The following is a 14758-nucleotide window of genomic DNA, read 5'->3' as shown; positions in this document are numbered from 1 at the left end:
CTTCCTCCTGCGCTGACAAGTTAGGACTATTCGGGATATTGACAAATGGGTTGCGGACCCACTCATTGGTTTGCCGTGGATCTTTGGAGAATGGGAAGTAACGCTCAAACTCATTTGAAAGTGCAACAAGGTGATCGCGCACCAGCTGCGAGAGAAAGGGCCCTGCCTCAGCCTCTCCCAAAACCCCCACTACTGTTTGGAACATATCAAATACACCCTGATCCACTCGTCGACACAAATCAAGCCTGGCTTTAAATGCAGCGAGTTTATCTGCCAGTTTAAAGACAGTCGTCATTCTCCCCACTTTCTCAAACACTCTGGCCAGTGACCTGCTAAAGATGCTTGTTTTCACTTTGTGTGACACTACCGTTCGCCAAGAACTGATCAGTGAGCCGACCCGAGGCTGCGCAGCGCTGAAGGCAATATGTAAAGTGTTGAAGGCGGGACAGACAGACGTAAGAAAATAGACCTTGCAAAATGCAAACATGCGTGCAATCAAACAACTGCATATAGGCCTATGCCATGTAAAAACGTGACATTATTGCGAATTAAATTGAGTTTAGTTTGCATGCATTTAAAAAAAAAAAAAAAACTCATGTCGTAGGCTACGGCCCGGTTAGGAATGTCTAACTCGTGCACCAGCACCAGGCTTCCAGCCTGGATTCTCAGTCCCTTCTTCCCTCTCATGTCTGCTCTCTCTCCTGTCACTGTCATCAGCTGAATGTTAGTTGGGGACCACGCCTTTGGGAGGGGGCCGATAGTGCTTGGAAGGATTCCAGGCTGCACCAAGGAAATGGTAGACCCCGTGTCTACCAGGGCCCGGCAGCGTTGGCCATCGATTTGGCAAATCAGGTACAGTCCCCTGGTGTGACCGAAGCAGCCGACCAGTGCATACTGGCCTTGGAGAGGGATTGGCGACTGGAGTGGTGGTCTCCTCACTGAGCCACTCCACTGTCGTTTCCCGCATGGTGGGTGGCCCTGGTCTTTGGTGCAGGGGCTGGGCAATTTCGAGCAACATGGCCAGGCTCCTCGCATCGGTAACAGCGGTCTGGTTGGCGAGGTGGACGACGCCTGGAGGGTGGAGGCCACCGCTGAGACCGTTGAGGAGAAGGCTGGACTTGATAAACCTCTTCAACCTCCGCCTCTTCCTCATCATAGTCAGCCATCTTGATGTCTGCCATCCTGATGTCTGGTTGTGGTGTGGAACCCTTTTGAGGAGTAGACCGTGTCAAGAGCACCACTTCAGCCCATTCAGCTTCACGAAGGGCCTCATTGAGAGACTGGGGTATGGCGAGGCGAACATGCTGGCACAACCTCTCTGGTGCGAGCCCCCGCAGGAAGGCATGGAGGGCCAGCTCCTCTTGGGCAGCAGCATGGAACTGTGGGTAGCCACGTTGGGCATGCAGCTGCACATCTGCGGCGAAGGTACCTAGGCTCTCTCCGTCTTGGCGGTGACGGCTAGCTAGCTGCTCCCTGCTCTGGTCGGTGAGGAGTCTCTGCCCGAACCGCCTCTGTAGCGCCATGGTCAAAGCCTGTAGGTCTCGTTGCTCTGCTGGGGCAATGTCGAGGAGCACCTGCAACGCTTTTCCTTCCAATGCAAGGGCCAGGTGAGTGGCAGCTTCTTCGTTGCTCCAGCCGCCGTGCCATGCTGCTAGCTGCACTTGAGAGAGATATGGCTCTAGCTGCGTCTGCCTATTGTACTTAGGAAGCTTGGCTGGTGTCCTAGGCATGGCTGCAGGGTGTTGTGGTCTGGGTGTGGTTACCAGTGGTGGTGGTTCATTGGCGGCAGCGAAAGACTGTTGATGTCCCACGTCATCAGCGGTGGTCCTCCTCGCCACTAGGGGGCTCAATGGCTTACTCCAGCTCTTTAATCTGTTTCTCCATCTTTCCTTTTTCTTTAATTTAAAATCCCACTTCTGGGCACCAATGTGGCGAGCGCTCGCGGAAAGATGCAAGTGAGTCAGATTATATTAATTTACAACCCTTGCGTCCCTTAATCCGCACGACCACAAGGTGTACAGTATTTATTTAGAATCAGACATGAACACTCAATATCAGAATACTGGCCAGACATAGCCAAACACACTAAGATACTCAGTCGCGGTGGTTAAAGTATTAGTAAAAGTTAACATGAACTTGACACTATTATCAGTCACACACACACTGGAAACCACAGAAGGCAAGTGAACATGCACATAACAACACTAAAACATGACTTTTATCTTAACCATAAACAGTCCCATGAGCCTTTGTGCTAACTAGCTCAACTAGAATGATGTCTCCCTCCTCTGGTCGCTACAATATGTTTGTTGTTGATTGGTAGCCTATCAGAGCAAGACAAAGCAGCTGCCCTGTTCACAATCAATCAGCTTCAGCGACTAGGCCCTAAGGCAAAATGGATGCAAATGCAAAAAAACAGTTACAGGCGAAAGTGTCAGCAAAGGACAGCTCTGTTCAATTGCACGAGCTGTCCGGGAAATCCGGAAATATCGTAGGGTGGCTGTAAATGAAAAAGTAACTGAATACGTTGCTTGTAAAGAGTGCCAAACTATCTTAAAATATCAACCCGAGAGTGGCACTAGCGGGCTACAGCGTCATAGCCTCGCCTGCAAGCAGCATGCGCCGACAACGAGTGGCATGCAGCCTTTAATCTCGAATTGTTTGAGGGAAAAAAAGGTGCCAGAGGTTGAAAAGTCACGCGTAGCGGGTAAGGTGGCCCGGATGTCGGCCACCGACCTAAGGCCGTTCTCACTTGTTGAAGGCCGTGGCTTTAATGAAGTGGCACAGACACTCATCAAAATAGGAGCCAAATATGGCAATGTAGGGGTGGAGGACGTCCTGCCCTCTGCTCGGACCGTGAGCAGGTACGTAAAAGAGGAGTACGAGGCTGTGAAGACTTCGGTTGTGGACACGTTGAAACAGGTAAGCTAACACAAACATATTGGCATTTTGTTGGATCAAGGGTTATTGGAAGTTTGGTTGTGTTTAGTTGTATGAAAGCACAGTTTTTATAGCCATGCGTGTTCACTTATGGCTCCTGTCCTGGCTATGAAATTAGTAGCCTACTATAGCGAGCTATTTGACATCTTTAGTCTGTTATACTGTAGCCTGCATTTTCTATTGTGTTTTAAACTAAAATTCTAGTTAATGGGCCCTGTTCCAGTGGTTGAGATTAGAGAAACATTTGGTTGCTGTTTCAGGAAATGAATTGTGCTTCTAAAAATATGTCTCTACTTAAAACAATGAGATTCTCTTGTTTTTTTTCCTTAGTGTTCCCCGACTTGTCAGTCCATCACAACTGATCTGTGGACAGAGGAGAAAACTAATACAGCATACATCACAGTCACCGTGCACTTTATTCATGATTGGGCCATGGTGAATCGTGTCCTGGCTACGCGTGAGATGTATGCCATAAAGGATCAACACAACATCCGATACACTGTGGACTCAATTCTCCAGGTAACCAACCAAAGTACCACCACACCTGACCACACTCACTAACCATTAACTACTGTACTAGCGCCCAACCACAGACAACAGGCCTGTCTGTCCAAGTAGTTATAGACTTGATGATCATGCTATGCTATAACTGTACTGCTTTTATGCAGTGGTTCAACTTTCATTTTTTGTTTTAGGTTTGTTATACAATTAAAATATTTTTGATGAAATAGTAATATGCAATTCTAGAGTGCAATAGATTAATAGTCTATATTGAAAGTTTTTGAGACAGATAAATGTCTATTTCCTCCGGCCCCCGCAGGAATTTTCCATCCAAGGCAGGGAAGTCGTGTTTGTAACAGACAACGGCTCGAATGTAAAGGCAGCATTCAAAGACCCCGTGCGTCTGTCTTGTGCAGGGCACAAAATCAACCTCGTCCTGAAATCATCAACCTGTTGAGCGATGCCAAGAATTTGGTCACACATTTCAAAAGAGCAGGGTAAGATGTCATGTCTTCGGGTTCACAATTATGATTCATATGTTCTGCATAATGTTGTCATATAAGGGAAGTTCGAAAAATATAAGGGTGAAAACCAAACTGAATGCAGTTATGATTACTGAAAATCTGCACTTCGCTGGTTTAACCTGATGAGAACGGTGCAAACCAAAGATTCTAGAGCGCTACGGTCTAGAATCTTTGGTGCAAACCAAGCGGCAACATTCTAATCTGAACAATGAAGCCTACCCGGAAGTTCGAAAAATATAAGGGTGAAAACCAAACTGAATGCAGTTGTGATTACTGAAAATCTGCACTGAAAAATTTCAAAATTATAATAATAATAATAATTATAATAGTAATTACAAGTATATCTATTGTGCACATGTGGCTACAAGCTAAGGAGTTTGAACTTGTTAGTTTTGAGAATTTTAATTCTGAACCAACTGAGAAACAAGCTGTAAGCAATTGATCATTTCAGGCTACAGAAGAAGTTGGATCGTTCCCTGAAACAAGCTGTAACATACGGGGGAACACCAAACTGCTAATGCTGGAGTCAATTAGAGATGCCATGCAGTCTGGAAAGCTACACGAGGTGCTGCTGCAAAGGAACGAATTGAGATTTGTTGTCAACTGCATTGACTCGGACCTCTTCAGACTCCTTCAACCTTTTGATGAGGCCACAAGGCACCTATCAAGCGAGAGGGCCCCCACCCTGCACCTTGTCCTGCCAACCAAAGTGACACTGCTCAGAGGCTTAGCACCTCAAAATGATGATGGGGACATTGTGAAAGAGGTAAAGTACTGTTCTGTTGGTAGTCATAGTAGAACAAGTAAATGTTGTATATGCAATAATTCATATTTGTTTGTAGTATACAGCAATAGTTAATAGGCTATGTATTTAAACTGCATACTTACTGATGCTACATACAGATGCATACCTGTGATGCATTATCTACAGAAATTGCAATTACACTTTTTCTTTCCCTCAGTTGAAAAGCATGTTAGCTGAGGCAGTGGAGCTGAAATTCCTGATCCACCGCTATCATTTGGTTGCCACAGCTCTAAGCCCAAGCCTGAGGTTATTCCTAAAAAAAAAACAGTGAATCCACAGCAGTTTGAGGAAGTTGTTCAGGAAATGGTGACCATGGTTGGTGGAGCAGCAAAAAAGCTTATTAGTTTTGTTCTGTGTCTGAGTTATACTACCCCAGCCCCAGATGTTTAACCCTATGGGCCTTATGGAAGATTCATGAAAATTGAAAATAGGCTCTGTTGAGAGAAAAAAAACATGGTATAACATAGGTGGCCTTTAATCACAAAGATATAATTTGTTAAATGAAAGTAATAAAAGCTAAATAGCTATAGATTTTATTATCTATATTGAGGGCACTTTGGTGTTTATTATAAGCCTGTTCTGAAACAATGTCCTGTCCTGTACCCTTTTTTGTCTAAAGATCCTGCCACAGGCACCACAGAAGTCCACAACTTTTTTGCCAGCTGTGTTCAGGTGGAAGACGAGCCATCAGATGATTTGGAGGACACGACTCGGCAAGAGGTCATAAAGTACCTCAGCGAACCATTATAGACACCCGCTGACCTCCTCACTTTCTGGAAAGATGGGACAAGTGCTGGAGATGCCCTTTTTCCTGTGGCCAAAAAACTTCTAGCCATCCCAGCAACAAGTACCCCGTCTGAGAGGAGCTTTAGTGTGGCAGGGAGACTAATTGAGGAGAGAGCACTGCCCTTGATCCAGAGTGTGTTGATAATTTACTCTTCCTCCACTCCAATGTAGCCTACCCTGAGACTTTCTCTCTCTCTCTTAGATGTTGACAATTTTTCCGCAGGTCATGGTAAAAAAAAAAATCAAAGGTTCTGTCATTTTGCCATAGCATTTATAGCTCCAGGTGGGATAGGTTCAATACACTCACTATAGTTAAGCTTCTTTTGTTGTCCTCACCCCTGTGTGTGTGTGTGTTAATTGCACTGTTGCACTTGAACTGTCTGTCTCTACTATTCAATTTGTATGAATAAATACATTTTATAAATATTTTATTTTATTGATTGAATGGACATTATTGTTTTATTATTGCTTTTTCCTCAGTAGCCTAAATCATTGCTCCAAGTCACATTAATTATGTATAGTTTCTGTAGGCTTTCCAACTATTTTTGGTCTATTGACATCAACTTTTGGGTGATGTTGGCGATTCTTGTTGAGTTTAATGTGTCATGCAATGTTGGGGCATGGCACCTCCACGATCGCATTCCTCAATATATTTATCGCATAACCCTGGCGAAACACAAAAAATAGTTTCGTTTACCCATAGCAACAACGTTGCTATGCTTCGCTGGTTTAACCTGATGAGAACGGTGCAAACCAAAGATTCTAGAGCGCTACGCTCTAGAATCTTTGGTGCAAACTTAACTGAATTACAGATATCTGCAATACATATCCAGTCTAGCGGGTAAATGTTAAAATCGCTTGCCATAGGTATCCACCTTTCGTAGTACGGGTTAATCGGGAAGTTACGCCACACGTGATCAAGTTACTGTACTCTCGAAGTTACCCAGATAAGCCAGTAACCCCGCTTCAGTACAGGCCCCTGCAGTAGGCTAACCCATCAGTTAAGTTTGTCAACAAGACATTACAGCCATGACTGCTTCTTCTTCCATTCATAGAAATAAGGAAATAAGCCCACTTCTTCGATTATGTTGGGGAGGGGAAATTAGCCTATGGAGAATGTCTAATAAGTACACGGGCTCTGCTCATAGGCTCTGCTACGGATCTAAAGACGTCTTGCACAATAATTTGCACTAGTCATAGGGCTAGTCCACACGTACGAAACCGATCTTTTTTTCCTCCGTCTTCCCTGAAACCGCATCAAGAATATTTGCGTCCAAACGGATCCATCTCAACACGACTCAACACGTTACTTCATACCCCAGGCCTATAGGTGGCACTGTTTCTTTACAGAAATTGACCAAAGTTTGTGTGCTTTACAAACAGACAGAATAGGCTATGACAAAATGGCTAGTGCAAGGAAACCAGAATTGTTTGTGTGGACTGATGGTGAACTGTCAACTGTAAAACTAATAAACTTTATTTTACGGTTTGTGAAGGGTGCAGTCCCGTCCTTTATTTGGCTAACGCAGGTAGGCCTACTAATCACCTTTACTTTCTTTGGTTGTAGGATAGTCCGTGATTCACATTAGTTTAGGCTATCACCGCAATTAGGCTACTAAACGCAAGGCTTACCCAAGTTCTAGGGTATTCTGTCGCCACATTTATAATATTGCTATAAAACCTTCGTTAGTAACAGTCAATACGTTTGCCTGCATCAAATCAAATCGCGCATTTGCATTCAGTGTGCTACCAGCTTAACGTGAGTTCTAAGCGTCTTTGTATGCTTATATCTGATTTCACTCGACTGTGAATGCATGTATATATGTTGTAAGACATGTAAAATAAATGAATGACACTGGCACTACGCATAAATTAATGTAGCCTAAACTTACACCGCACTTTCCTAATAACTTAAGTTCTCTCGCGTCACTGACAGTAGCTAGAATGCATTAAAAAAACACCGGGGAAAAACAGTGTTCAGTCCACCAAGTCATAAGCTATCGGCGCTGCGCAGCACCAGTTGTGATATTTATCTTACGGAGTGTAATCGTAGGTAATGTCATGTATGAAAACTAGTATTGTTAGGCAATACTATAAGTGCAAGTCCAGGGCAGCTGAGGTGTGGCGATGACATCATCGATACGCAAGCAGGATGTGCGGTTTCGCTGTCTAAACGAATTCAAACGGGCTACGGTTTCAGATTTCTCCACTCTGGGACCAGGTTTCAGAAAAGTGCGGTTTTGGGCAGTGTGTTTACAGGATTCGTCTGGACGCTCGGCCAAGACGAAGCAAAACCTCTGCGTTTAACCTAAAAAGCGTCTCCGTGTGGACGGGCCCATAATGACGTTTGAGATATCCTCACCTTTCATTAGGGCTGAACGATTTATTGCATTTGCCATAATATCGCGATATGATGAAACACGATTTTCAAACCGCAAAGGCTGCGATTTGTAATATGTGACGTCACCAAAACGCATTTATACTTGCGCTTGCCGACGCGCCACCGACTCTTCTCACCGACCACTGAAGAAGCAAAAAACGTAAACAAGAGGACCAGCTAACAGTGTCAAGAAAGGTCTGATCAGTAGAGCTACTTGGTTAAAAATAAACCTCTTCATTACCTTTTGCCCGAACCTGCCATGTCCCTGGTTCTAGTTCATAATTCCCCTGTGCTGCTACTCTGGCTGGTAACTTCGTTCACTTGTCCAGCTGACGATTAAAACTCCACGACTGTTTAGGCTGCACTACAGCCATTCACCTGTGCACTGGGGACTTTGTTTATGGGAGTACAGTGACAGTGGGGGCATTTGCGATATCCAAGGGGGTTGGCGGCACAAACATTTAATCTCACAGGTAATGAATTGATAGATAATGTTATCCGCAAGTAGTTGACACAGCTAACCACCAAAAACCCAGCTGTTCTAACATTAGCTTACCAGCTAAGGCTCTAGGCTACATACATGCTGCTAACTGCTGATAACTTGGCCTGTTTAAAGAGTTTTGTCTCCGCGATTGGCTTTGTTGTGATATGAACAAACTAGTTAATTTGTATGCATGCGTATTGCGCTGCGGTGTTGATGATGCTAACCTTTAGTTAACACCGAGCTGAACGGTCATTCGGCCGCATTTATTTGCGCTACAACAATCTACAGTAGTTTGTTCCGATTCACGTGCAAGTAGCCTACAGAGGCGAGGAGCGGGTCTATGTGGGCGTGCGCGCGCGCGTGTATGGAGAGCACAGGACAATGAGAAGCCGTGTCAGTGCCACTGCATATTTGTTAACTAACGAAAGAAGGTAATATCTACATGAAATAGAAACAAAATAGAAACGAATCAGAATCATTAAATGTTTACAAGGCTGGAAGTTCAACAAATATAGGTCTGCGGCTAGACTTTTAACTAAGACTAAGAAGAGAGAACACATCACCCCTGTGTTGGCTGAACTGCACTGGCTCCCTATTTCCTATAGAATTGATTTTAAGGTTATGTTAATTACTTACAAAGCTCTGAATGGCATAGCACCTTCATATATCTCTGAGCTTTTAATATCTTATCAACCACAAAGGAAACTTAGATCATCCAATTCTAATCTTTTAATCGTACCCAAAGTGCTCCACAAACAAAGTGGAGAAGCTGCGTTTATCCATTATGCCCCCAAACTATGGAACACCCTGCCTCTGTACATCAAGCAGGCGAGTTCAGTAAATATTTTTAAAAAAGATCTGAAAACATACCTGTACAGGAAAGCTTTTAGTTAACTCATCTTATCCTGTAGACTACATTTTCAGATTATTCTACATCTGCTACTATTGGAGGGCGCAGCCAGCCAGAAGCAGATGGGCTCCCCCTATTAAGTCAGGTTCTGCTCAAGGTTTCTTCCTGGAATATGGGAGTTTTTCCTTGCCACAGTTGCCATATGGCGTGCTTGTGGGGGGTAAGAGGGTTAAGGCTGCCAGTCTTATGACGTCATTTTCTATATTTTTGATATGTTGCTGAGCATATCATAAACAGCAAAGAAAAGTGATTGATAATGACTGACTGACTACTATTGTGTTACATGCTTCAAATGTAAAGCACTTTGAGCTGCATTCTGTGTATGAAAGGTGCTATACAAATAAAGCTTTATTATTATTATTATTATTAGGTCTACTAATGTAATTAAAATAGTTACATAAAAAATATTTCATTCATCAATCTTATTCAATGACCTAATGCCATCATAACATAGGCCTGGGCTCCAGGAAAGAACAGTTTATGTTTAACTTATCTAATTTTGTGTTGGTCATACTATAGAATAATATATTGCTTGTCTTTGTTGAATAAGACAGAAGATAAAGAGCTTAAAAATAATCGCATAACGCATCGCAATCGCAATATTGGTGAAAAAAATCGCAATTAGATTTTTTTCCAAAATCGTTCACCCCTAATACACACTGAATAATGTTTGGCTGTAGCCGCCGGATAGGTACCCGCCCACCAACATGTACGCGCATGAGAGCTCGTGCCCAACACGGATTCTCGTGCATGGAGCTGGTTCCAAATGCTCCATGCAGCGCCATATTTGAAAATGGCGTATGCTAACATGCCGAAGCTAATCTGCACGCTCTTGACCAAGGGGGCAGGCGAATTCCCGGAAGTAGAAGCATCGATGTAGCGGTGGTCATCAACTCTCTGCTAACCCCATAAAACGCCCATTCATTTAGGATTTTTTTGAAATACCATAACTTCATATAACATATATCCTGTGCCGATATTGTAGCTTCTGTGTAATCTACATAAACAATAAAAGGCAAAACAAGACTCGACTACCTCGTACGTAACGTTAGGTTCCCGTAAGAAGAATGTTTAACATGTCCGGTTGTAGTGAAGCTAACGCACAGGGGGATAACCGTATTGTTTGGGTAAGAACCTCAGTCCAGCCAGCACGGAAACTCATGAACAAAGCTATGTAGCCTATAGCATTGTATGTTAATGTAAAGCATTGCATAGAGGCAAGTAAACCTAATGAAAAACGGTACTAACGATAATCATTTCAGAGGTTTTCGATGGATTGACCGTAGGTCGGAAAAGTGGAAAGAAGATTAGCTCCAAGGCTATATAGGTAATCTTAACAGAGTAGCCTAGTTAAAGGGACATCAGGCAACGTTTTCGTGTTAACTACTCATCTTCGTAAATCGGCATATGGTTAAATGACTCGTTACAGGGCGAGACCGCCCCCATTGCCTGTAGGAAGAATATCCCGCTTGCAAGTTCAGTGTATCCTACCCGCCGACCGAAGCAGGCAGGCTAATGAAACGCTAGAGATTGTTGCAAACGTGTGTATGGCGAAGAACCGAGCGAGGGGGTTTCGTAGAGAAAAAGCAGCAGGCTTGCCTGGTGTCCCTTTAAATAGCCGGTCAACCGCTTTCACACCACTAGACTGAAAGAACGACTGCTTTCTGAGCTTCCACATCTGAGGGCACATTTACGCAAAAGAGACACACTCCTGAGTTTTGAGAAGGACATTGGACCAGCTCTCATGATAGCCTGTCAAACTGACAGTGATGCCATGCACTTAATGCAAGCAGCACAAGTAGTGCGCAAAGAGATCCTTAATTCATCTTTCTCTTTTGACGGGTCATTCAAAGAAAACTGCCAGCAGAGGGCTGTGCCATCATCTCTCTTGGCCTTCATCAACATGGTACTTGATGGTACAAACATTGAGCATCAGTCCACCACAAAACCTGCCCTAACAATCTCCCAATTGATAGTCTTTAACAGTAAGAAGTAATTAATTAGTAGTAATTAAAGACACAGCAGTAATTAAAGACACAGCCTTATATTAACATGCTAGCTACAAATGTGTTCAAGCCCGGTTGACCAGCTTTTTAACTAGGCTACTCTGTTAACATTACCTATTTCAGCCATAACAAATGTCACATTACTAAACTGACATATCTACAATATACTCTGTTCAATCATTAAACTAGCTTCAGCTCACATAAATGTTCCAGACTGTCTTCTAGTTTAGCTAGGATAATTATTTTGATCAATGTCCATGATGTTTACCTCAAAAGCTAACTACCAAGGAAAACTCCTTCCTGGCTATGGTTAAATTAATTTGCAACATGAATAATATTATGTAATTATGTAATAATATTGTTTGTTCATAGTCAATATGTTTACCTGTTAGAATATGTCGATTGAAGTGCTCTCTACATTGTGCGTACTGTGGCCTGTAGTAACAACTCTCTAAAGCAGGGTTTTTTTTTTCCAGCGGTGGTATGGCAGGTGGTCTGTGAAAATGGTCTAGGGGGGTCACCTGTGGATAATTCTGTGCTGTGAAGAAATTAAATTAGCCACACATCTCATGAAATAACAATTAATAACGGAATAATACAGGGACAACAAAGAAATGAATTGGGGTACATAGGGTACATAAAAAATGAATATTTTGATGTTTTGTTTACCTTGACCTTTACATAAATGCATTTTCTTGAACTCTGGTGGTTTCAAAGTTATCAGATACAGAATGGGCACCCAAAAGTTAGTGGGAAATGACACCTTAAGTGTTTTTCTACTGTGTTTGGTTCCAACGTGAGGCACTTTTGAATATTATTGGCGGCCATCTTGGATTTGACCTCTCCCGGGCCTCAGAGGTCAAATTTGACTTCCCTCCCAATCTGAAAATAAACCTTATGGTATAACCTATGGTAGAAGTTTCATGTTTCTTTCAAAAAGTGCACAATTCCCCTTGATGAGGGCTTAACCGCTGTACTATGAGAAGAATTTCTGTGTAGGCTATCTATCATATGAGTTACAAGATTCAGTTCGATGGCTAACGTCACGAAGAGGGGGCAGTGGGGGTAAGTGTGAGTCTGCGCAGTACTGGGGGGACCAACTGAAAAATCGTTCTATTTGACTCTGTGCCCCATTGAAAACGACGGAGTCTGTTCGTCCATTTCTTTTACTGTCTATGGCTGCAACGCAACGAGGAGTATGACCGGTCCAAGATGGCGGCCGCATTTCTCGTTTCCAGCAGCCAATGCAGCGTCTATGTAGGCTATATTATGTCTATGGTTTAAACCAGAGACTTTCTAATGTGGAGACACAGCACTCAAAAAATACTCCATAGAAATGCATGGGGCTAGTTTGTCACGCCAATATGGCCGTTGTCTACACATATCCCACCCCTTCCTCGGCAAAAAAATTGACGTGAATACATTGAGCCAATCATGTGGTATGATCTCGCTGCTGGAGCAAGATTGGTGTCGTGAAGCCTTGCGCACGCGCATTTCTGCTGAATAGGATGCCCGACGAGTGCCCATAAAGCGTTGTCATATGGCCGCTGAGTGGAGGGACTTGCCTAAAAGGACTTTGTTTAAACTGTCCTATCGTTCTGGTAGGACCCGCAAGAGATGAACCAAAGATTGTTAAGGCGGAGCAAGATATTTCATCAGGAGCCACTTCCGCGAACCCGGATCGCACAAGGGGGGGGGGGGGTTCAAAATCCCCCTTTCAAAAGAGATGAACCAGGGGGTTCAAAATCCCCCTTTATGCAGAGCAGAGGCAGCTGCTCTATTGAAGTCTATGGGCATAGCTCAGAATTTCACCACATATGCTAAGGTCTTGGTTCTATAGAGTTAGGAATGTGAATTTCGTGCACGTTTTCATGATCCTCAAACTCTTCTGAACATTTCAGGTACATTTTTAGCATTTTGAACATTCCAGTCTGGAGAAAATCGACCTTATATCAGGCGTGCGCCGGTTATTTATGCCGCTGCTGTTGGTCAGTTGCAACGTACGCTCATCAATACGTCATCGACACGCCTCTTTATGCAGACAGGATTCGATCCCCATTCCGTGCCCATAGACATGAACTACAACGAAGTAACAGTCTTTGGACAAACTTCACTGGCTATCATTTCATTGGCTAACCGCCTCGCGTTAGCCGCTCTCATTTGCATAAAGTTCAGCCGAGCCCAACTTCTTGACGCGCCGCTTCTGTTCGAATGGCCGCGCCGCCTTCCCAAGGTGCATTGCGGAAGCGTAAACCCCGCTTTGCCGCTCTCCATAGGAAATGAATGGGCTATGTGCGGCGCGATGGGCTTTGCCGCGATAATGTACACGAGCCGTAACAATCGGATAACTTTAGACATCAACATAGGGAGCGGGACGGGATTCGGGAGTCTTTCTCTCGGGATTTTGCGGGACAGAATTTTTTTGGGGGGGGGGGGGGCTGTCACGTGATCGGGATATGACGGGAGTATTTGTGCGGGCTCGGGATGGGACGGGAGTGAAAATTGATTCCCGTGTCACACTCTAATATTCACCTCTAATTGTTCTCAGTTTGCATGACACTTCATCCACTAAAACAGTTCAACAGTATAAGTAGATGTGAAAGTGAGAATTTATTTTATATATTTTTTCCATGTATTTTGTACATATAAAATGCAATAAAGGTCTTGTAATTCAACTATTGTGTCAAACTATCTTTTTACATACAATGTGAGCGGGTCCCAAGTACTAGCTACACCACAAAGTGGCCTTTTCTTAGTGCTGCCAGCATTTGATCTGGAGCAATTTACAACGTATATTTACACATATGTAAATGTGAAAAGGACTTTGTGCCATACTGATATTTTGTGGATTAAAAGCACTGTACAGCTAGCCTAGAAATCTAGACGCTAATTACATTTGCTGCCAGGGCTAGTCTAGCAACTCTCCGTTGGCTTGTGAGCTCCAGAAATCGAAACTTAATCAGGCCAATGAAATCGTGTATGGAGTCGTTAGGTGGGCTTAACATAATGATTGATGGCAGAGTTGCAATGGTTTGGCTTGAATTCCCTGCTACTTGAAAACAAATAAGATGGATGTTGCTGCTGGCAAACAGTGTGACACGAGTTAAGCTTTTATTAAGTAGGCAAACGTTTGAACTAGCTAACTAGCTCCGCTGGTGGGAAACGCATGGGACTCATGGCGCTGCCGCTGTCCTATTGCGTGCAGAGGGAATTTGAAAGACAACTGATTATCCCGCCCCTCGGACTGAGCACTGCGAACGGTGAGTGTCCAGACCCTACATTTTAATGTGGGTCTGGCTCGTCAGGCTACTGTACAGCAGATAATGTTACTTTTGATGTTGGACAGCCCAACGCTTTTTGAGCCAACTAGTGACTGACTTCATCTGTCATTATTAATCTTGTTGATAAGAAACATGTCCTTT

General features: G+C 43.7%; 1 long non-coding RNA gene across 1 annotated transcript; it reads left to right on the top strand.

The window, feature by feature from the left end:
• Positions 1-1817: 1817 nt before the first annotated feature.
• Positions 1818-5187, top strand: LOC121685260. Its single transcript, XR_006023306.1, has 4 exons — positions 1818-3459; positions 3761-3938; positions 4417-4731; positions 4928-5187. It is a non-coding gene; the product is annotated as an uncharacterized LOC121685260 (long non-coding RNA).
• Positions 5188-14758: the final 9571 nt, after the last annotated feature.

Source organism: Alosa sapidissima, chromosome 2, assembly GCF_018492685.1.
Source record: "Alosa sapidissima isolate fAloSap1 chromosome 2, fAloSap1.pri, whole genome shotgun sequence".
In the NCBI taxonomy this organism is placed as follows: Eukaryota; Metazoa; Chordata; class Actinopteri; order Clupeiformes; family Clupeidae; genus Alosa; species Alosa sapidissima.
The sequence above is the reverse complement of the archived record's forward strand: the minus strand, read 5'-3'. Positions and strand labels throughout refer to the sequence as shown.